Genomic DNA, 23,942 nt, shown 5'->3' with positions numbered 1-23,942 from the left:
GACCAGGGGAGTAGTGACACCGAACACTGCGCTCCAGTGCAGGGGAAACAGGGCAAGGCAGCACATGCTGAGAAGCACTGAGCTTGATGGGGATGGGAGTGGACCTGGCAGCCACTTGATCAGGCTGTGCCTGCAAAATCTCAATCTCAGTGTTTCCAACCATTCTTTTTCTTTTGTTCCCTATTAGAGTGCCTGTCGTGGGGGCAGTCTGTGCCTCAGGTTGCCACAGCACCCTAGACAGGTCTCCCTAATTCTAATTTGGAAGAGATGCTTTCCCTGGATGCCTCTTTTTTATGGGATCCCACAGGGTTGGGAGAGAGAACCAAGGAATACCAGGGTTCTAGGTTCCCCCTGGTGGTACCAGGGACATCTTTTCTTTCGATTACGTTGAGTAATGTTATCAGGCATGTAAAATTTGTACAGGATGCAACCTCTCTTCCTAGACTAGATGACTGGGGCTGGAAGATCTTGGTCAAGCAACAAGGATGATGGCTGATGCAGAGGCAGTAGCCTCAGGACAGTGGCAGACAGGGTGAGTTGCTGCACCAACTCAGCGTAACTCCTATCTAAGAGGTAGTAAATTTTGGAGACCCTGGGAGGCATGGGACATGAGTCAATAACCTGTCACTCTGTTATTTGAACAAAGATATGGCAGCAAAGACCTGGAAGCCTAACACCTTTGTTAGGCTCTCCCAAGCTGTGGCCACCAAGGGTAACCTGACACAGCAGAAGTGCTGGATCTGCCCTCCTGGACCTCAGTCTGTCACAGACCACAGCAACTCTCTCACTCTGCCAGTGGTAAACCACACTGACATTTCTAATGCCACAATGCACACCAACAGAACCCAAGACCTGACTTGCAGAGTGAGAATCTGACATCACCACATAGAAGAGAGCTGGAGGCACACACTTCACCCTAAATGACCGTGGCAAAATGTCACAACCACAACTAACAAAACCTTGATGAGCTAGGGTTTTGATGTACCATGTTCCTTTGATTACATGGACAAGAAGTGTCCCAGCAATGATGATGAAAATGAGAATTGGACTGTTGTTAGCCCTCCGTATCGGGGCTTCATGAACAATATTGTATAGGGGAAACCAAGCATGCAACTATGCCATCAATGAGACTTGGCTGGTGAACGCTTATGTCTCCATACAAATGGGTCACTGAACAACAGAATGAGAGAAGGGGTTTTATGTATGCCCCAGGGCTATACCTTTCTCAAGCGGTTGGGGTGATTCAGATGTGGGTTGTGAAATGTCCTGCCTGGAAAACCATCCAACAGTGGGATCCTGCACACTGGGTGTGCTGGGGATGCCCCTGGATATTATCTCTAGGAATGAGATGCACCACTGAGCCAGTTGCCTAAAGCTGTACACCAGGCTTAATGGGGACCTGCCAGGAGGTATAACTGATTCTGGGCTTATGCACTTAAGGAGATCTTTGATACCATACATAGGAGTCAATGCTCATGAAAACATGATAGGAAATCTGTCCCCGACTATGGCAGATATTGCTTCCTCCACTCCCACTGCCTGTATAGCCCAGCAGGCATCCCTCAGTAAGGAAGCTGAGGTATGCTCCAGGCTTTTTATTATAATTACTATTATATTATTAAACTTTAAGTTCTAGGGTACACAATGTGCAGGTTTGTTACATATGTAAACATGTGCCATATTGGTGTGCTGCACCCATTAACTCATCGCTTACATTAGGTATATATCCTAATGCTATCCCTTCCCCCTCCCCCCACCCCATGACAGGCCCTGGTGTGTGATATTCCCCTTCCTGTGTCCAAGTGTTCTTATTGTTCAATTCCCACCTATGAGTGAGAACATGCAGTGCTTGGTTTTCTGTCCTTGCGATAGTTTGCTCAGAATGATGGTTTCTAGCTTCATCCATGTCCCTACAAAGGACATGAACTCATCCTTTTTTATGGCTGCATAGTTTTCCATGGTGTATATGTGCCACATTTTCGTAATCCAGTCTATCACTGATGGGCATTTGGGTTGGTTCCAAGTCTTTGCTATTGTGAATAGTGCCACAATCAACATACATGTGCATGTGTCTTTATAGCAGCATGATTTAAAATCCTTTGGGTACATGCCCAGTAATGGGATGGTTGGGTCAAATGGTATTTTTAGTTCTAGATCCTTGAGGAATCGCCACAGTGTTTTCCACAATGGTTGAACTAGTTTACAGTCCCACCAACAGTGTATAAGCATCCTTATTTCTCCACATCCTCGCCAGCACCTGTTGTTTCCTCAGCGTACGTGATTATCAGCACCTCCTGCTGTACCTGGCTAAGCACTTCAGGTATTGTAGATACACAATTGAGGAGACCAGGAAGCAGGCTCACTGACAGCAAAAAATGGGACCACTGGAGGAATCCTTCTTTGGCCTCCTTAGCAACTTCTTCCCTGGACTGTTGTGGTTCTGGGCTAGGCCACTGCTCCAAGCAGTCTCCATCATCCTGCATGGGGCACTAGTGCTCCTGGGCCTAGTTAAATGTATTCTGGCCATGGCTCAATGATGTTGCATTGAGATTGTGACAATCAAGGTATTACATAGTTCTTATGAGGCAAAACTTCGCCGCCAGCTCCAAGGAGGTCCATGGGAATATGAAATGGACCGCCTTTGCTAAGGGGGGTATCGCGGTCAGGAAGTGGACTTTAGGATAGTTCTGCGTTCTTGTTTGAATGGCCTTGGACCAACCCAGTTCTCCCCGCCTTTCTCATTTGTAGTTCTAGAAAATAGCTGCAAAATGTGCTGGGAATGCAACATCCTGAGATAAGAGAGAGCCATCCAGAACAGCCTAGGATTTGTTACCGATTCCTCTAGACACAAGAGGTCCTTCCATGCTTTATTCCCATGATTAATGTGACCCTGGGGTATGAAACTCAGAGTGGGCTGCTTTTGGGGGATCCCTCAGCTGTAGTACGAGTCAAGACTCTGTCTTCTCCAGGGAGCTTTTCTGAGACTCTGGAGATGAACTCAGAATGAACCCTAGGCTTCCGTTGTCCCTTGCTCTCTATCTGTAAGTAACAGTTGTGTTTCATGTAACTTACTGCATATATAATATGCTGTCTCATCAGACTCAGACACGTTAGTAAACAGTGGAGAGTGAACTCACTTCTTGCTAAACAGTCTTGCTAACTTTCCCCCAAATCTCTGAGCCTCAAAATCTTCATGCTTTCCTTTCATCACTCATATTGTCATACTGATTAACTATTTTGAAATGTTTCTCCTTAAAAGTACCTTCATTTTTATTCTAAGCACCAAACCTCACCAGAGAGGAAGAGCTAGGTGCTCATTACAGCATGGTGTGATTTCTGCACAGCATTCTTCCTGGCTAACAGCTATTATTTTTACAAACACATTTCTTGCTCCTACTACTCCTCCCCTCAAAATCCAGATAATATGAAGGAAAATAATCCCTTTACATAATAGTTGAAGATCATTAAAAGGTGTCTTCGTTCTCACAATTTAATGCTGATCCTTAACTCTGATTTATTTTTACATTATTATTATATTCTCTTTATTAACATGAAATACACCTGTTTATATTTTTACTCATTATGACTTCACCCAACTAACTTAAATTCTAATTATTTTCAAAGTCCAGATAAAGTATTAATTTTTGTAACATTACTTCATTATTTTTAATTGGTCTATACCTTTTCTTTATGTCTTATACATGCAGTATAACATAATAAGCATTTATTTTTCTCTGTATTGTCTAAATATTTTCTATGAAAAATTAAAACATACACATAGATAAAATAGACTAGTAAAAGTATCCCTTTTACTCATTTTTAACAGTTAACATTTCAAAGCCTATTGTGTCTTTTTTAAAACCTTTCTCTCTTCCCCTCTCCTATATTATTTTAATGTAAATCCCAAACAACATACTTTTCATTAATACATATTTGAATATGTATATCTAAATGATAGGGCTCCTAAAAATTAACAGTTCTGGTTTTATGTTCACGTTTACTAATGAAATAAAAGGTAAGTTCCTTTTGATAAGGTCACTTGGTAGTGGATAAGTACTTGCTGCAGTGTTGATTGAAGAGCTTAAATTTTGAAATCAGTGGGAGGGAATTCCCTAGCTTTCCTAATTACATCAAAAGTAATTAGTAAAAGTTATTGCTTTTTACTAATACACATTTTCATTGTTTTCAAACTCGAGGATACAGGTGCCTATATTTTTAAACCCAATCTCTAAACCCAGTGTTACAAGTGCATTTAACAGATTAAAATTAATCAAAAGTTATTAGTAAAATTATTACTTTTTACTAATACCCACTTTTTTGCGTGTTTTTGAACCCCATATCCTAAGTGCATATAAGAATCATTTAAGTACTATGAAGTGTTATGTAACTTATTATCCATTGAATGAGGGTTCCATCAGTGCCTACATTTGTATAAAGTTCACAGACGAATAACAGGGATATGAGGAAGCCAGTAGTTGAGGACGAAGTCAACAACCACTCTCAGAGTTGATTGCAAGAGGCCAAGAATAGGTTCTGTAATAGAATTCCAGTCAAGGTTTAAATGAGGAACGTATACCAGTAAACCATCCAGAGCAGGAGCATTCATCCCAAGAAAATAAAGTTCAAATCTTAAAATGTGAACTAATATAAATTACAATGCTGAGATAACCAAGGAAGAAAGAGGACAGACCACTCCCAGACTCTCTACCTCTTTCACAGGAGAAGACACTTTGGTAGTCTAATAACTTGGACTTCTAAAGACACATCTGGCACAGAGATACTCTAAAGACAGAAAAAGATGCAGCAGTTATCTTTCTCTTGCACAACTAAGTAAACAAATGACTATGGGAGAAATGCAAAATCCACATGGAAAAATATCAAAACATCACACTTTTCTTATATAATGAAGATTTTTAGGAACTCAATATTGTACCTAATTCAGAATAAATGTCATCAGTGGTGACAAAAAAAAAAAAAAAAAAAAAAGCCTCTCTGAAAAAAAGTCTAATTTGTAGCATTTGCTGATCTCTGCAGTATAAATATTTCCATCATGTTCTCTTTCAACTTAATAATGTGATGCCTCTAAACCCAGAGCTGGAAAGAGATGCTCAAAATTGCCTCTTGTGAGCTGGTATGAAGTGGCCCCAGCAAACCAATGAAAAAAATGTACATGAAGGGAAATGTCAAACTTACCGGAATTTGAAATGTCTAAATTATTTAGTTTCCATGAATATCATATAATAATGGAAGTCTGCTCCTAGCAACAAATCACATTAACTAAACAATGTATGCTCTTAAAACTTCGATGGCCTTCAAAGATAAGGAATAATGGGTATAAAGTACATATTTTCATAGGGAAAATTTTTTAAATGAGATATTTATTTTTTAAAATGTAAAACTCAAATGCATTGGAATGAACTAAAAAATAAAGTCAGGCTTTATAGGCCTATGAAGAAAATTTACTAGAAAATATCTCCGGAAATGTCACGTAAGAATCAAGTCAGTGGCATTTTATTATAGTAGCAGAGAAGACAATACCTAGCTTGAGTGATGAAATTCTAGGTCAGAAAAGTAGGTCCACACTGAAACAAATGTGCCTTTTGAATGGTGAGATCTTCATTAAGAAAAGCCCTCAGAAAATATCACTGGTGATACTGAAGGGCATAAAACACTCTATCAGGGAAAGAATCCTAAAATTTTGAGTTCTAATGTGATGATCGATTTTTTTCAGTAGAATCCAGAGGACCAATAACTTCTATAGAAAGAGGAGCATGGTTTTAGATTGCCATAAGCAAAATTTATTAGTGAATATGTCCAGAAATATCATCAAAGGTATAAAGAAGAAAAGCTTCAGGTTAATAACACAGTGGGAATGAGGATACCTCAACTAGACTGGTGCTAAGATTCTGGCTTAGGGAAACAAATCCCTGCAGATTTGGAGAATTGGTCTCCATTATGATGTCTTCAGGTGCTCATGACTGGCTCTGAAAGATGTCACTGATAACAGTGAATAAAACAAAAGAATGGCGATGAAAATAATATAAAAGCTCTGAATTTATTTGCAATGGACTATATTTTCCAAAAGAGTGAAGATGACCAATATCCTTCATAGAAAGAGGTATGAGAATGGTCACAGCCATAATCACCATCAAGCCTATAGCTGGACCCATAGCCATAGTCCAGACCACTAAACCACCAAGGCCGTAGCCAAGTACACCGTAGTCCTTGCTGTAGTAGAAGCTCATTATGTTAGGGGTTGAGGATTGGTTTGATGTTGAAGGTGAATTTCCTAATAATAAATATCACCACCAATACCTAGAGTTTTATATTCTCTCGGGGGTGGGGGAGGTACTCCATAGATATTTCTCAATTTTGTTTCTTTCACAAATGCGCAAAACAGCCCAAGTATATTCTTGCTTTGTGATCTGAGAAGTTTTAATGCTACTCATGCATAATTATATTTACTTATTTGCTTTATCTGGACTTCTTAGTGTCAGCTCTTTTAATAAAAGGTAATGACTACCAATTCTTCAAAGCTTATGACTGTGCTTAACATAGCCTAACTGGATTACTTGATGCAATCTGATCTCTTCTTGCATCATATCTAATTTTGTTAGTCCTTGGCTCTCATTCTCTTCTTTTACCAAGAACCACAGCTCTCCTAACCCAGAAATTACGTTTTCCTACTTATTAATTGGAATGAGTTTGAAGGTGTTAGAGCACATTGGTTGAGAGCCCAGCATATGCAGCAATGCCTGTTGTTGTTTAAAAGTCCTGTTTCTACCAACTTGAGTGAGATTCTCAACCTCCTAAAATATCTATTTTCATATATGTGCAAAGACATTAATAATTTACATCTCTGTGTTTGACATTTGCTGCAAAGCTACCTGTGCATAGAGCAGCAAACCCTTACCTCTCTCTCAGCTCACAACTGTAATTACATAAAAGAAAAATATATTACACTGAAAGCTTACCTTCTTATATAGCTTTGAGGGTCCTTAAATGTGCACAAATTGAATGAAGAAACATAAATGAAAGGACAATGTCGTTTTCATTTTTGGGAAAATCTGTGCTTAATTCTAAGGCATTTGAAGTACAATAAGGGAGTATCATTCTAAGAAGAAAAGACATTAAGTCTTTGTAAGTAAGCTTTAATAAGAAATATAATTCAAGAGGAAAATATATTGTTAATTGCAAATTATTGGTAAAACTTAAATGAAAAACATCTATTGAGATGAATAAATAAAATTTAAATTGTTTGTTATATCAATAAAGTAACTTTATTGGAAGCATGTACAGATATTTTTTCCATGGAATAAGGAAGTTAGCACCATGTTACTAATGTAGTAATGATGAAAATGTTTTCACTAGATTAATGAAATTCTAAACCAGAGAAATAGTCCCTCTTATTTCAGCCTGGCCCTGAGTATTCAGTCTGCAGTATGATTGCCTCCTTAGGAGTTCATGCTAGGCTATCAGAAAACGAGTTGTTATTAAAGAAGCCAAGACTGTGCATGGTTTTGATGACACTGAAGGAACAACAACAAAAAATCAACTAAAATAATGAAGGTGTGAAGGATTACAAGATCAAAAAATATTTGAGTGGAATATAAGGAACTAATTTCTTCCATAGAAAGAAAGTAGCTGGTGGCCATCAAATCCACCAGATCCTAGACCATCAAACCATCAGGACCCATCATAGCCCCATTTGCTGCTGTTGTTACCATTGAGGCTTACAGGGGCTAGAGATTAGTTTTGATGGTGAAAGTGCCTTCTGAGTCCAAAGGACACCAACCACAGAAGTACATCTATAATTCATTTTTGAGAAGAGTGGCCAACATTACCAAGATTTGTTGTTAATTTCCAAAGAAAAATGCACAAAACAAGTTTTCAGCCGCTTTGTTATTTTAAGCTATGATTAAATTTTATTACAGTTTATTTAATTTAATGTTTTTCGTAGAATACTCAACTCAGGTTCTTTTAAACTCTGCTGCTGTTGTATCTTTACTATTTGATGTTTAAAAAGTACTTAAACTATTTCTGTATTCTTATGTCTATTATGATAATTTTAATGAAATATTGAATAGTTAAGGATATAATTATATAAAATGCACACTTAATAGCTAGAAGCTAAGGAAACACACACACACTTATTCTCTAGTTGTGTACAGCAGCAGTGAATTTACTTGATAGCAATTATTCCCAACAGAATCTTCAAAATTATGGTAGGATGATGAGGGCAGAGCCCTTGATAGATTGAAAGAATGAGTGAAAAGTCCTTGTAAGTCAGAGACCAAAAGAACGTTTTACAGTTGACCCTTGAACAACATGAGGGTTAGGAGCATTAACCCTGCACTGTCAAAAATCCACCTATAACTGCTGACAATGTACAAACTTAACTATTTACATAGCCTACTGTTGACCAGAAGAGGTACTAATAACATAAAGAGTAGATTAACACATTTTTTCATGTTACGTGTATTACATGCTATATTCTTATGATAAAGTAAGCTAGAGAAGAAAAAAATCTTATTTAAAAAATTACAAAGAACAGAAAACATATTTACTGTTCATTTAGTGGAAGTTGATTATAATAAAGTTCTTCATCTTTGTCTTCACATTGAGTAGATTGGGGAGGAGAAGGAAGAAGAGATGTTGGTCTTGCTGTCACAGGGGTGACAGCTACAGACAAAATTATTTGTACAAGTAGATCCACACAGTTCAAACCCATATTGTTCAAGGTCAACTGTACATACTAGTACTTGTTATACATTAATACCAGAGTTCACAGTTCTGTGTTACTTAAAGCAAGAAAGTAGAAATTGTGCAGACCTAAGACATGCAAATGTAAGTTGTGAAAAAATAACTAAATTCAAGTTAGTCAAGCCTCACACCTAAAATTAGAGTATTTGTCAAGGGTGAGAAAAAGCTTAATGGTCCTAAAAGCACTTCAAGAAGTGTCTTAGCAAAATTATTATGAGAATAATTTCCAAAGACTTAGTTTAAGTAAAACAATCCTAAAGCAAAATAATTGTTTGATATGAAAATGTATTGCTTAGATATTGCAAAACTTATATAAAACATGTTCATCTTAATGCATGGATAAGAAATCAAATTTACAATGGCAATAAAATGTTTATTAGAAGTATGAATAGAATTATTACCTTAAAGTAAGAAAGTAGCACCATTTTAAGAAGCCTCAATAATGAGAAAAATCAGTCCTTAGTATTGAACCTTGTTCCAGGATGAATAGTTTTGGTGGGCTTTTGTTTTTTGTAGACAAAGCTGGGCTCTAAATAAAGTAGTTGAGATTAATATGTCTAAATAGAAAATTACATTTGTAACATTAAGGAAATCAGTAGAATGCTTAGACTCTATTAATATAAAAGATCGGAGGTTCTTAAAATATCACAAATTTATTTCAGTAGAATAAAAAGTACAGGTATGTTTCATGAAAGAGGTACAGTAGAAGCCACAGCCATATATACTGTAATTAGCCAAACCTGGAGTTATTGTCTACATGAATATGGGGAACGAGTTACCCATTTGTTGTCCCCGGCTTGAGGAGGGAATCAGCCCTGAAGTCTGGGCAGTGGAAGGAACAAACTCAAGCTCCAGCCTTAAGCCTTCCCACAGGACAAAACTTCTTTTTACACATCACAGGGAGAGCAGGAATAGCTCCTTGAGTCCTTACTCAGACTCGTGGGACAACCCCACATCAGTGGCATACCTAAGTTAGGAAATTGATGTAGTAGCAAAAGGCTGGCCTCACTGTTGACGGGTAGTTGCGGCGGTGGCCATCTTAGTGTCAGAGGCTATCAAAATAATGCAAGGAAAGGATCTCACTATCTGGACTACTCATGATGTAAATGGCTTACCAGGTGCCAAAGGAAGTTTATGGCTATCAGACAACCGCCTGCTTAGATACAAGGCGCTACTTCTTGAGAGACCGTGGCTTCAAATACGCATGTGTGCAGCCCTCAACCCTGCCACTTTTCTCCCAGAGGATGGGGAACCATGCGGGCATGGCTGCCAACAGGTTGTAGTCCAGACTTATGCCGCCCAAGATGATCTCTTGGAAGTCCCCTTGGCTAATCCTGACCTTAACCTATACACCGACGGAGGTTCGTTTGTGGAGAGTGGGATACGAAGGGCAGGTTATGCCATAGTTAGTGATGTAACCGTACTTGAAAGTAAGCCTCTTCCCCCAGGGACCAGCACCCAGTTAGCAGAACTAGTGGCCCTTACCTGAGCCTTAGAACTGGGAAAGGGAAAAAGAATAAATGTGTATACAGATAGCAAGTATGCTTATCTAATTCTACATGCCCATGTTGCAATATGGAAAGAAAAGGAGTTCCTAACTTCTGGGGGAACCCCCATTAAATACCACAAGGAAATCATGGAGCTATTCCACACAGTGCAAAAACCCAAGGAGGTGGCAGTGTTACACTGCCAAAGCCATCAAAAAGGGGAAGGAGAGGGGGGAACAGCAGCATAAGCAGCTGGCAGAGGCAGAGAAAGACCAGCAGAAAGGAAAGAGAGAAAGAGACAGAAAGTCAGAGAGAGAGAGAGGAAGAGACAGAGACAAAGAGGGAGTCAGAAAGAGAGAGACAAGTCAAAGAGAAAGAAAGAGAGATGGAAGTAGTAAAGAAAAAAAAGCGTACCCTATTCCTTTAAAAGCCAGGGTAAATTTCTAAATGTCTACCCAGCCAATGCATATTCTTCTTATGTGGAATGTCTACCTATATCTGCCTCCCCACTAACTGGACAGGTACCTGCATCTTAGTCTTTCTAAGTCCCAACATTAACATTGCCCCAGGAAATCAGGCCCTATCAGTGCCCCTCAAAGCTCAAGTCTGTCAGTGCAGGGCCATACAACTAATAAACCCTACTTATAGGGTTAGAAATGGTCACTGCTACAGGAACCAGAATAGCAAGTTTATCTACTTAATTATCATACTACCACACAGTCTCGAAGGATTTCTCAGACAGTTTGCAAGAAATAACAAAACCTATCCAGTAAGGATAGTAACTATAATTCCAAATAGACTTTTTGACAACAGTGACTCTCCAAAACCGCCAAGACCTAGACCTCCTCACTGCTGAGAAAGGAGGGCTTTGCACCTTCTTAGGGGAAGAGTATTGCTTTTATACTAAAGAGTCAAGGATAGTATGAGATGCCACCCAGCGTTTATAGGAAAAGGCTTCTGAAATCAGACAACACCTTTCAAACCCTTATACCAACCTGTGGAGTTGGGCTACATGACTTCTCCCCTTTCTAGGTCCTGTGACAGCCATCTTGCTATTATTCACCTTTGGGTCCTGTATTTTTAACCTCCTTGTCAAATTTGTTTCCTCTAGAATCGAGGCCATCAAGCTACAGATGGCCTTGCAAATGGAAACCCAAATGAGCTCAACTAACAACTTCTACCGAGGACTCCTGGACCGACCTGCTGGCCCTTTCACTGGCCTAAAGTGTTCCCCTATGAAGGACACTGCAACTGCAGGGCCCCTTCTTTGCCCGTATCCAGCAGGAAGTAGCTAGAACGGTCATCAGCCAATTCCCAGCAGCAGCTGGGGTGTCCTACTTAGAGGGGGGATTGAAAGGTGAAGCCAGCTGGGCTTCTGGGTTGGGTGGGGACTTGGAGAACTTTTCTGTCTAGCTAAAGGATTGTAAATGCACCAATCAGTGCTCTGTGTCTAGCTAAAGGTTTGTAAATGCACCAATCTGCAATCTGTAAAAAAGGACCAATCCATGCTCTGTGTCTAGTTAAAGGTTTGTAAATGCACCAGTCAGCACTCTGTAAAAATGGACCAATCGGCACTCTGTAAAATGGACCAATCAGCACTCTGTAAAATGGACCAATTAGCAGGACGTGGGTGGGGCCAAATAAGGGAATAAAAGCTGGCCACCCAAGCCAGCAGCCACAACCGACTTGAGTCCCCTTCCAAACTGTGGAAGCTTTGTTCTTTCACTCTTTACAATAAATCTTGCTGCTGCTCACCCTTTGTGTCTGCACTACCTTTATGAGCTGTAACACTCACCACAAAGGTCTGCAGTTTTACTCCTGAAGTCTGTGAGATCACAAACTCACCTGGAGGAATGAACAACTCTGGACGCGCCACCTTAAAGAGCTGTAACACTCACCACAAAGGCCTGCAGCTTCACTCCTGAAGTTAGCAAGACCACAAACATCTGAAGGAACAAACTTTGGACACACCATCTTTAAGAACTGTAACACTCACCATGAGGGTCCGTGACTTCATTCTTGAAGTCAGCAAGACCAAGAACCCACCGGAAGGAGCCAATTCCTGACACACTGTTGCCATTAATCCATGGTTAGGATAAGATACAGAACCTAGGCAACCACAGTAGATTCAAAGAAGCTCATGATGTCACCACCTACATGGGTTTTTGTTTGTTTGTTTGTGGTTTTTTTGGGCTTTTGTTTTGAGATAGAGTCTCACTCTGTCAACCAGGCTGAAGTGCAGTGGCACTGTCTTGACTCACCGCAAGCTCTGCCTCCCAGGTTCAAGCCATTCTCCTGCCTCAGCCTCCTGAGTAGCTGGGACTACAGGCACCCACCACCACGTCCGGCTAATTTTTTTTTGTGTTTTTAGTAGAGACAGGGTTTTGCCATGTTCGCCAGGATGGTCTCAATCTCGTGACCTCGTGATCCACCCGACTTGGCCTCCCAAAGGTGGGTCTTTTAATATTCTCTCATGGAGGGAAGAGGCCAATTATGTCTATAAATTCTTATTTAATTGGAATAAGGTCTAGGCCTCAATGTTTTTGAAAACTCCCCAGAGGGAGTGGAAATGTGGAATTATTTTTGTGTGATGAAGGAGTAGTGAAAAAGTTATTGTGGCTATATTTTAGTTAATGAAAAAGGCAATATTGGGAGATAAAATTAGGAAGAGGTTAGCTTATGCAGGAGCTCCAGGGCCTTGATGATAATTTTTAATGAAATTTCAGGTGTAATGGAAAGACATTAAAGATTTCCAGTTAAGAAAAGGAAGTGATCTGATCGATAACTTGCTACTGTATGGTTCACGAATTGTAAGAGCTATAGAACAGAAACCTAGAGTGTAAGATTATTTTAGTAATTCAGGTAAGAGATGGTGGTAGACTCTATAGGGGGCTTGCTGGTGGATAGGACACAGATGGAAGCGATAAGAAAACGAGAAATGCAGAGTAACACCTTGGTTTTGTGCTTAAGAAATTTGTTGAATGTCTTTGACATTATATTTAACAGGAAGCTTGGGTACTGACAGATTGTAAAAACATCAAGAGTTCCTTTTCTAAAATATTGAATTGACAGAGATCACATATCTTCAGGGTATTCAGGGTGATGGTTTGATAACTCAATTTGGTATGAACACACTTTGTGTAATGATTACCACAATCAAATTAATAAACACATCCATTTACTCATGCTGTACGTTTGGTCCCCAGAACTTATTCATCTTATAACTGAGAGTTTGTTCACTTTAACCAAGACTGCCCGTTTCCTCTGTACTTACACCGCACCTCTTGCAATCACCATTCTTTCTATTCATGAGATCTATCAAACTTTAAAAAATTTCACTTATACTTTGTTTTGCTGCATCTGTTTTACACAGCATAATGTCCCCCAGGTTTATCCATGTTGGCTAAAATGTGTATATATATATATATATATATATATAAAGTTCCAAAATTTCCTTATTCATTAATCCATCCCTGAACACTTAGATTGTGGCCATATCTCTGCTATTGTGAATTGTGCTGCAAGGAACATGAGGGTACAGACATCTCTTTGAGATTCTGATTTCATCTCCCAGAAGTGGAATTGCTGGATCATATATATGGTAGTTCAATATTTAATTTTTGAGGAACTTCCATATTGTTTTCAACAGTGACTATTCAAATTTACATTCCTTCCAACAGTGTACAAGGCCTCCCTTTTCTTTACACCTTTGCAATGCTAGTTCTCTTTGCCCTTTTGGTAATAGTCATTTTAGGTGTAAGGTGGTATCTCACTGTGGTTTTGATTTTCATTTATCTGATTATTTATGATACTGATATTTATTGTCTGTTCATGTCCTTTGCCCATTGTTTAGCTGACCAATTTTTGCTATTGAATTGTGTGAGCTCCTTATATATTTAGGATATGGATAGTATTCCATTGTGTGTATATACCACATTTTCTTTACCCATTCTTTATCTATTAGAAACTTTTAACCTAGTAATTCTATTATACAAGTTTGGTAGCAGAAGTTATGACTATAGCCACATGGAGCTCCATCTACTTGAGTCTTACTAAGAAAACGAAACTCATAGTGATCACTCATTGCCAAGTCCTTAATAAATATTATCACCAGAACATGACAATCCTATGATTTAGAACCAGCCCCACATAACTATCAAAACCTTATGAGATAGGCACTAAACACAATTTGGAGGACAGAAAACGAAAACTTACAGAGGCTAACTTGTCCGAGTTCACCTAGTTAGGAGATAGTGGAGCCAAAACTCAAACCCAAGTCTCTTTGAAGCCAAACCTTTGTGTTTTAGTGCTCCTCTATTTTTATCTCCATTACAATACACACATATGGATGTCTGAAGACATGGTGTAGTGCTATCATCTTATGGAAAGGTTATGCAGCTGTTAAATATTTGGACCAATAAGGCTTATTGTTACCTTGCAGTCTGCAGTCTACTTTAAGACCACTTGGGGGACTCAGTTTTGTTTTTGTCTTGTTTTGTTTGAGATGGAGTCTCACTCTGTCACCAGGTGGAAGTGCAATGGTGTGATCTCGCCTAACTACAACCTCCGCCTCCCGGGTTCAAGTGATTCTCCTGCCTCAGCCTCCCGAGTAGCTGGTATTACAGGCACCTGCCACCATGCCCGGCTAATTTTTGTATTTGTAGTAGAGATGGGGTTTCACCATGTTGGCCAGCATAGTCTTGATCTCTTGACCTCGTGATCCGCCCACCTCAACCTCCCAAAGTGCTGGGATTACAGGCGTGAGCCACCACGCCCAGCAGGGACCCAGTTATTGTGTGATCAAAATAGTCATTAAGGATAATCCAGAAAACAAACTACAAAATATCTAGAGTCAGACTACAAACCAATCTTTGGAAGCTGCCACATCCAAACCCACAGTCAGAGCAAAGGATTCTGTAGAAATTTCTGTAGGTCATGACATCAGACATTAAGGTTTTTGTTTGGTAAACAGGGCAGTAGCTGTTGTAACTACCTATGTGGTACTTTCATATCCACTGAAGGGTGGGTTTAAGAATCCATAAAGATGTATCAAGCCCTCCTTTCAAATAAAAATAGTACAAACAAGTCAATAAAACCATTCCTTTCATAACTGAGAAGAGGTCGTTTTGAACTTGTTCTTAAAAGCATTCTATTAGTTTTCTTTCTGCTTAGCTTACATTCTTCAAAAGAAACCTCGGTTATGATAAGAAATGATGGTTATATCTCCAAAGCAATCTTTTCTACATTTAGAATTTTGTAAATAGCTTTCAAAACATCAACTAGTTTTGTAAAATCACCTGACATTTTGCCAACCATTAATTATATTGCTAGCTAAAGTATAAAATCTTGTATACTATCTATATTATTTTTACTTTATGGCTAAATGAATAGCATACAATTTATTCAAGAAAATTGTATACAAACTACAAAAATTGATGCAACCAAAAAACTATGTTCCTCTTTATAAAAGTGATGAAAATGTTTTAATCTGTTAATTTCCTTCATGGTCATTTAACGGTTTTTAAACCATGTGTTCTAAACTGTCTCAAATGATTTCAAATGTAAAATAAATAAATGATAACAAAGCATGCAAATCAACAGAGGTTGAGTAAAGGGAAAACAAATTCAAATTATTTAAAAATCAGTTTTCAAAGTATACAATTCATGAATGGCATTAGCATTCCTCAGGCATATCCAAGTGTCCTTAATTATGGAAACATTTGCAAAATTATTTATCTCTTTGTCCTCTAGCTTTCTCAAGTGAACAATAACATAAAGTAATTAGAAAGTTATTTTCTAAAGTTATGAAGTTCTGTTCTTGTGAACATTTAGAGAATCTTTAGAGTTTAATACACAAAATGGTAAATCTGTGGGGATAATGACTCTCACTGTTAGACCAACAAAATTGTTGGAAGTATTGCTAATCGTGAATACTAATGGCCTTGTACATGGGAAGTGGTGCTTTCTATTATTTAATCAAAAGGCAGGACAAGATGGTTCTGCAGTGATTCATCAACCAATGGAACACATCCAGTAAGAACTTTGTTAAGACAATAGATTTGCTTATGTGTGTAGAGACAAGGCTATTGTGCTAGAAATCTTAACATTTCCCCTCCTTTACCCCAAATCTGAAATCACTTATTTAACTTTGGTTTTTAATTGCCAGAATTTTTTTTAAGTTTTGTAAAGTGATACAGCTGAAAATAAGCATTATATTAATTCTAATTTTTTTAACTGTAAAAATCTTGTACATGGCATTCATGTGTGAGAAAGCAACAAAATATCTTGCTCAAAGGCCCAACACACAGATTTACCTGATTGTTTCTTATTGAAAAGTCAAAAGATTAATTGAAAACTTCTTTGGAAGTGGGGAAGGTTTAATTTTCTTTGGATGTAAATATTTATTTTGTTATTCCTGTGAGTATACATTTGGAGAAAGCTTGAAGAAGGCTTTCAGGATGATAAGGTTCGTCTAAGAGGCGAGAAGAAAGAAGTGGAGGAAAGCACATATATACTTTAATGAGGCTGAAACCTCTATGGCCATGAACATTTGAGGAAAGATCTTAATTTGAATAGTCAATTTAAGCAGACAGTAAAAATCACAAACCAGTTCTCTAAAATCAATTATAAGCTGCCTTGGGGTAATGCCTCTGCTTTTGTTGATGAGGTTTTTTTCCTCATATATTTATGAGAAGATATAGATTAAAATTACAAGCTCTCTAATGGACAATTATAAATGACCCTCTAAATGTCAGTTTAAACGCAATCCCTTCTAAATCGAGAACATCATTTTCTCCTTCCAAATCTCTTTTAGTTGTAGAAAGACATGCTTAGAATTGTTGAAAGAATTTTAAGACAGAAATCGAAAGTCTTATGTTGAATCACCATTTCTATTAAATCACTTACAAATTATATAATCTGAACAAAGTAATATTCAACACAAAATATAGATTACTGTTATGGTTGAGTTGTGTGTTCTGTCTCAAAAAGATATGTTGAAATCCTAACGCCCCAGAACCTGTGAGTATGACCTTAGTTAGAAATAAGAGTCCTTGCAAACTTAATCAAATTGAGGTGAGGTCATTAGGATGGGCCCTAATTCAATATGACTGGTGTCCTCATAAAAAAGGGGCAATTCAAACACAGAAAGAAGACATAGAGAAATACACGAACACCATGTAATTGCAAAGGCAGAGATTGAAATTATACACCTGCACACCAAGAAGTACCAAAGATTCTCAGAAAACCACCAGAAACTAGAAAGAGGCAAGGAAGAATTCTCCTCCTGGCTTCAGAGGGGGTATGGCCCTTATAGACACTTTGATCCCAGACTTTAAGCCTGCAGAACTGTGAGACAGTACTTTTCTCTTGTGTCAAGCCATCCTATTAATGGAACCTTGTTGGCCCTAGGAAATTAATACAGTCACCTACTGTGTGTCACGTATCATGATATATAATACTTATTTATTTGCATACATATGTGGAGGACAGTAGGTTTATTTTGCAACATTTCTTAAAAATAAAATAAAATTATCAGGCTCAAACTCGAAAGTATCAGTGAAATTAACAAACATGCTTTATCTCACATAGTTAACAGTAAGTAATAAATATAATCTCAATCACTTTTGTGTCCAAAAATTTTTATTTTCTCCACTATTCTAACTACTTCTTGGAGTAGTTTGAGGACTTAAAATACCTCTTTTTACTTTAGTTCCTATTTTGCACAGTATTATAAAAGTTAAAATAACGATCTATCAATCTCTAAGGCACCTTGCAAAATATTTGACAAATATTAGGTCAGAAATTTTAATGACCTCCTTTTCTACACTAGTTCAGTTTATTTTACAAATATTTACTGAGCTGATATTATGTGCTAGTTTCAGTTCTAGGAAACCATACACTGTAGGTTCAGGGCATCTTAACCTCAGAACCACATGTAAAGGTTTTCTCTTTACTCTTTGGTTTTTCTTTAGTTCAATTAATCTTCACCCAACTATGTATAAATCTTCAGAGAAATAAAGAACAACAAAATATCTCATTTTTAGTCCATATTCTATTATGACTTGTGAAAAAGGAGAGAAAAATCACACAGTTATGTGTTATCCTATCCTACATAAACAGTCTAGGACAATTCTTCTTCAAACCAGCGCTCTCCCTTCTTTCTGAACTCTGGTTTACTTCAGCTTCCCTTGCCATCTCAGGTCTGATCATTAGAGGCTTTCTGATTGGCTCTGCAAAGAAATGTTAGCTTTCTCAGCGTAACTAAGAAAAAATAACTTTTTTCTGTAAGGATGATTTTTTGTTACAAAATTCATGCAAAAATGTTTTAAAAACTGGAGAAGAACCTAACTTTTAAGGATTATTTCTTTTAAAAGTGACAACATCTTTAATAAAAATATAACACAAAGCCCTCTTACAAGGTCATCCCAAAAAGAATAATCTCTAAGGCAAAATATTCAGCCTGTGTGGTAATGTTAAAATTAGTATGCATTATTATGAAATAAATTAGAAGTGAACTTTGTCATTCAAAGAAAATAGCTTTCTTAAAAATTGGCATAGAAATGTCAGAAGTGACCTAATTTGTGAAATCTGCAATCCTGTCATGGAATGAAGTGCTGTTGTTGAACTTGAGAACACTAACAGTAGGGTGATACCTAGTCCCAAAGCACCAAGGTAATTATTGCTTTTCAATAGAATCCAGAGAACCCATATTCTCCATAGCATAATGTCTGTCGGCAGCCATATGCATAGCCTCCAAAGCCAGAACCATAGTCCAAGCTATAGCCATAGTCCAGGCCCTGGCTGTAGTAGCAGTTCATGGTATCAAGAGTGGGGATTTTGTCTGATGATAAAGCTGTGTTTTGGAAGAGTAAATGACATCATGTGCTCAGGGACTCTTGCATACCTCAGAAAAGGGTGTGGTAACAAAAATAAACTTAAATCATCCTTAATACATGACCTCAGTGACATAAAAGACAACCTCATTAATCTTGTTGACATCTAATTGAGGGCCATTTGTCCAAATTCCAATAAAATGCACTGTGTCTGTGTTGACAATGATTATGGTATCTTCAAAAAGCACACAGGAGGTGACTACCCTCTCTAAAATTCTTTAGCCAGGCATTATAGCATCTCATTGCTATTCAAAATAATGGATACACTCTTTTTGAATGAAGGCAATATCATGAGAAACTATAGCTTATTTGCTAGTAAAACTAAAGCAAGCAGGTGATGCTTGTTCAAAATCCCAAAATAGGCCACTTTTCCAGTTTACTCTAAGTTTTTAACAAAAATTGAGTTCTTTAAAATTGTGACCATCATTATATACCTACTCTCTTCTTAAGAACTTGTGTTCTTGCTGGGCGTGGTGGTTCAGCCTGTAACCCCAGCACTTTGGGAGTCTGAGGCGGGCAGATCATGAGGTCAAGAGATCAAGACAGTTCCTCCTTGTACCTCTGGTAGAATTTGGCTGTGAATCCATCTGGTCCTGGACTTTTTTTGGTTAGCAGGCTATTAATTATTGCCTCAATTTCAGAGCCTGCTATTGGTCTATTCAGGGATTCAACTTCTTCCTGGTTTAGTCTTGGGAGAGTGTAAGTGTCCAGGAAATTATCTATTTCTTCTAGGCTTTCTAGATAATTTGCATAGAGGTGTTTATAGTATTCTCTGATGGTAGTTTGTATTTCTGTGGGGTCGGTGGTGATATCCCCTTTATCAACTTTTATTGCATCTATTTGATTCTTCTCTCTTTTCTTCTTTATTAGTCTTGCTAGCAGTCTATCAATTTTGTTGATCTTTTCAAAAAACCAGCTCCTGAATTCATTGATTTTTTGGAGGGTTTTTGTGTCTCTATCTCCTATAGTTCTGCTCTGATCTTAGTTATTTATTGCCTTCTGCTAGCTTTTGGATGTGTTTGCTCTTGCTTCTCTAGTTCTTTTAACTGTGATGTTAGGGTGTCAATTTTAGATCTTTCCAGCTTTCTCTTGTGGGCATTGAGTGCTATAAATTTCCCTCTACACACTGCTTTAAATGTGTCCCAGAGATTCTGGTATGTTGTATCTTTGTTCTCATTGGTTTCAAAGAACATCTTTATTTCTGCCTTCATTTCATTATGTACCCAGTAGTCATTCAGGAGCAGGTTGTTCAGTTTCCGTGTAGTTGAGCGGTTTTGATTGAGTTTCTTAGTTCTGAGTTCTAGTTTGATTGCACTGTGGTCTGAGAGACACTTTGTTATAATTTCTGTTCTTTTACATTTGCTGAGGAGTGCTTTACTTCCAACTATGTGGTCAATTTTGGAATAAGTGCGATGTGGCACTGAGAAGAATGTATATTCTGTGGATTTGGGGTGGAGAGTTCTGTGGATGTCTATTAGGTCTGGTTGGTGCAGAGTTGAGTTCAATTCCTGGATATCCTTGTTAACTTTCTGTCTCATTGATCTGTCTAATGTTGACAGTGGGGTGTTGAAGTCTCCTGTTATTATTGTATGGGAGTCTAAGTTTCTTTGTAAGTCTTTAAGGATTTGCTTTATGAATCTGGGTGCTCCTGTATTGGGTGCATATATATTTAGGATAGTTAGTTCTTCCTGCTAAATTGATCCCTTTATCATTATGTAATGTCCTTCTTTGTCTCTTTTGGTCTTTGATGGTTTAAAGTCTGTTTTATCACAGACTAGGACTGCAACCCTTGCTTTCTTTTTGTTCTCTATTTGCTTGGTAGATCTTCCTCCATCCCTTTATTTTGAGCCTATGTGTGTCTCTGCATCTGAGATGGGTCTCCTGAGTACAGCAAACTGATGGGTCTTGACTCTTCATCCAATTTGCCAGTCTGTGTCTTTTAATTGAGCCATTTAGTCCATTTACATTTAAGGTTAATATTATTGCCATCAATAGAAACAGAGGGAATCCTCCCTAACTCATTTTATGAGGCCAACATCATCCTGATACCAAAGCCTGGCAGAGACACAACAACAACAAAAAAGAGAATTTTAGACCAATATCCCTGATGAACATTGATGCAAAAATCCTCAATAAAATACTGGCAAACCGAATCCAGCAGCACATCAAAAAGTTTATCCACCATGATCAAGTGGGCTTCATCCCTGGGATGCAAGGCTGGTTCAACATACGCAAATCAATAAACGTAATCCAGCATATAAACAGAACCAAAGACAAAAACCACATGATTATCTCAATAGATGCAGAAAAGGCCTCTGGCAAAATTCAACAGCCCTTCATGCTAAAAACTCTCAATACATTTGGTATTGATGGAACGTTTCTCAAAATAATAAGAGCTATTTATGACATACCCACAGCCAATATCATACTGAATGGGCAAAAACCAGAAGCATTCCCTTTGAAAACTGGCACAAGACAGGGATGCCCTCTCTCACCACTCCTATTCAACATAGTGTTGGAAGTCCTGGCTAGGGCAATCAGGCAAGAGAAAGAAATCAAGGGTATTCAGTTAGGAAAAGAAGAAGTCAAATTGTCCCTGTTTGCAGATGACAGGATTGTATATTTAGAAAACCCCATCATCTCTGTAATCCCAGCACTTTGGGAGGCCGAGGCGGGCGGATCACAAGGTCAGGAGATCGAGACCACGGTGAAACCCCGTCTCTACTAAAAATACAAAAAATTAGCCGGGCACGGTGGCGGGTGCCTGTAGTCCCAGCTACTTGGGAGGCTGAGGCAGGAGAATGGCAGGAACCCGGGAGGCGGAGCTTGCAGTGAGCCGAGCTCGCGCCACTGCACTCCAGCCTGGGCGACAGAGCGAGACTCCGTCTCAAAAAAAAAAAAAAAAAAAAAAAAGAAAACCCCATCATCTCAGTCCAAAATCTCCTTAAGCTGATAAGCAACTTCAGCAAAGTCTCAGGATACAAAATTAATGTGCAAAAATCACAAACATTCTTATACACCAGTAACAGACAAACAGAGAGCCAAATCATGAGTGAACTTCCATTCACAATTGCTTCAAAGAGAATAAAATACCTAGGAATCCAACTTACAAGGGATGTAAAGGACCTCTTCAAGGAGAACTACAAACCACTGCTCAGTGAAATAAAAGAGGACACAAACAAATGGAAGAACATACCATGCTCATGGATAGGAAGAATCAATATCATGAAAATGGCCACACTGCCCAAGGTAATTTATAGATTCAATGCCATCCCCATCAAGCTACCAATGAGTTTCTTCACAGAATTGGAAAAAACTGCTTTAAAGTTCATATGGAACCAAAAAAGAGCCCGCATTGCCAAGACAATCCTAAGTCAAAAGAACAAAGCTGGAGGCATCACGCTATCTGACTTCAAACTATACTACAAGGCTACAGTAACCAAAACAGCATGGTACTGGTACCAAAACAGAGATACAGACCAATGGATCAGAACAGAGTCCTCAGAAATAATACCACACATCTACAGCCATCTGATCTTTGACAAACCTGAGAAAAACAAGAAATGGGGAAAGGAGTCCCTATTTAATAAATGGTGCTGGGATAATTGGCTAGCCATAAGTAGAAAGCTGAAACTGGATCCTTTCCTTACTCCTTATACGAAAATGAATTCAAGATGGATTAGAGACTTAAATGTTAGACCTAATACCATAAAAACCCTAGAAGAAAACCTAGTTAATACCATTCAGGACATAGGCATGGGCAAGGACTTCATGTCTAAAACACCAAAAGCAATGGCAACAAAAGCCAAAATTGACAAACGGGATCTAATTAAACTAAAGAGCTTCTGCACAGCAAAAGAAACTACCATCAGAGTGGACAGGCAACCTACAGAATGGGAGAAAATTTTTGCAATCTACTCATCTGACAAAGGGCTAATATCCAGAACCTACAAAGAACTCAAACAAATTTAAAAGAAAAAAAAACAAACAACCCCATCAAAAAGTGGGCAAAGGATATGAACAGACATTTCTCAAAAGAAGACATTCATACAGTCAACAGACACATGAAAAAATGCTCATCATCACTGGCCATCAGAGAAATGCAAATCAAAAACCACAATGAGATACCATCTCACACCAGTTAGAATGGCGATCATTAAAAAGTCAGGAAACAACAGGTGCTGGAGAGGCTGTGGAGAAATAGGAACACTTTTACACTGTTGGTGGGATTGTAATCTAGTTCAACCATTGTGGAAAACAGTATGGCGATTCCTCAAGGATCTAGAACTAGAAATACCATATGACCCCGCCATCCCATTACTGGATATATACCCAAAGGATTATAAATCATGCTGCTATAAAGACACATGCACACGTATGTTTATTCTATTCACAATAGCAAAGACTGGGAATCAACCCAAATGTCCATCAGTGACAGACTGCTTTAAGAAAATGTGGCACATATACACCATGGAATACTATGCAGCCATAAAAAAGGATGAGTTTGTGTCCTTTGTAGGGACATGGATGCAGCTGGAAACCATCATTCTCAGCAAACTATCGCAAGAACAGAAAACCAAACACTGCATGTTCTCACTCATAGGTAGGAATTGAACAATGAGATCACTTGGACACGGAAAGGGGAACATCACACACCAGGGCCTATTGTGGGGAGGCATGGCATTGGGAGTTTTACCTGATGTTAATGACAAGCTGATGGGTGCTGACGAGTTAATGGGTGCAGCACACCAACATGGCACATGTATACATATGTAACAAACCTGCACCTTGTGCACAT

The 23,942-nt window shown here is 38.4% G+C and overlaps 1 protein-coding gene across 1 annotated transcript in view; it reads right to left on the bottom strand.

Annotated features, from left to right (window-relative positions):
* The window catches only part of TIAM1 (TIAM Rac1 associated GEF 1), a 1,375,699-nt gene that overhangs the window by 262,836 nt on the left and 1,088,921 nt on the right, over positions 1 to 23,942 (bottom strand). The gene's annotated exons all lie outside the window — the stretch shown is intronic.

Source organism: Macaca thibetana, chromosome 3 (assembly GCF_024542745.1).
Source record: "Macaca thibetana thibetana isolate TM-01 chromosome 3, ASM2454274v1, whole genome shotgun sequence".
NCBI classification, from domain to species: domain Eukaryota; kingdom Metazoa; phylum Chordata; class Mammalia; order Primates; family Cercopithecidae; genus Macaca; species Macaca thibetana.
Note: the sequence above shows the minus strand (reverse complement) of the source record. Positions and strands in the feature narration are given on the sequence as shown.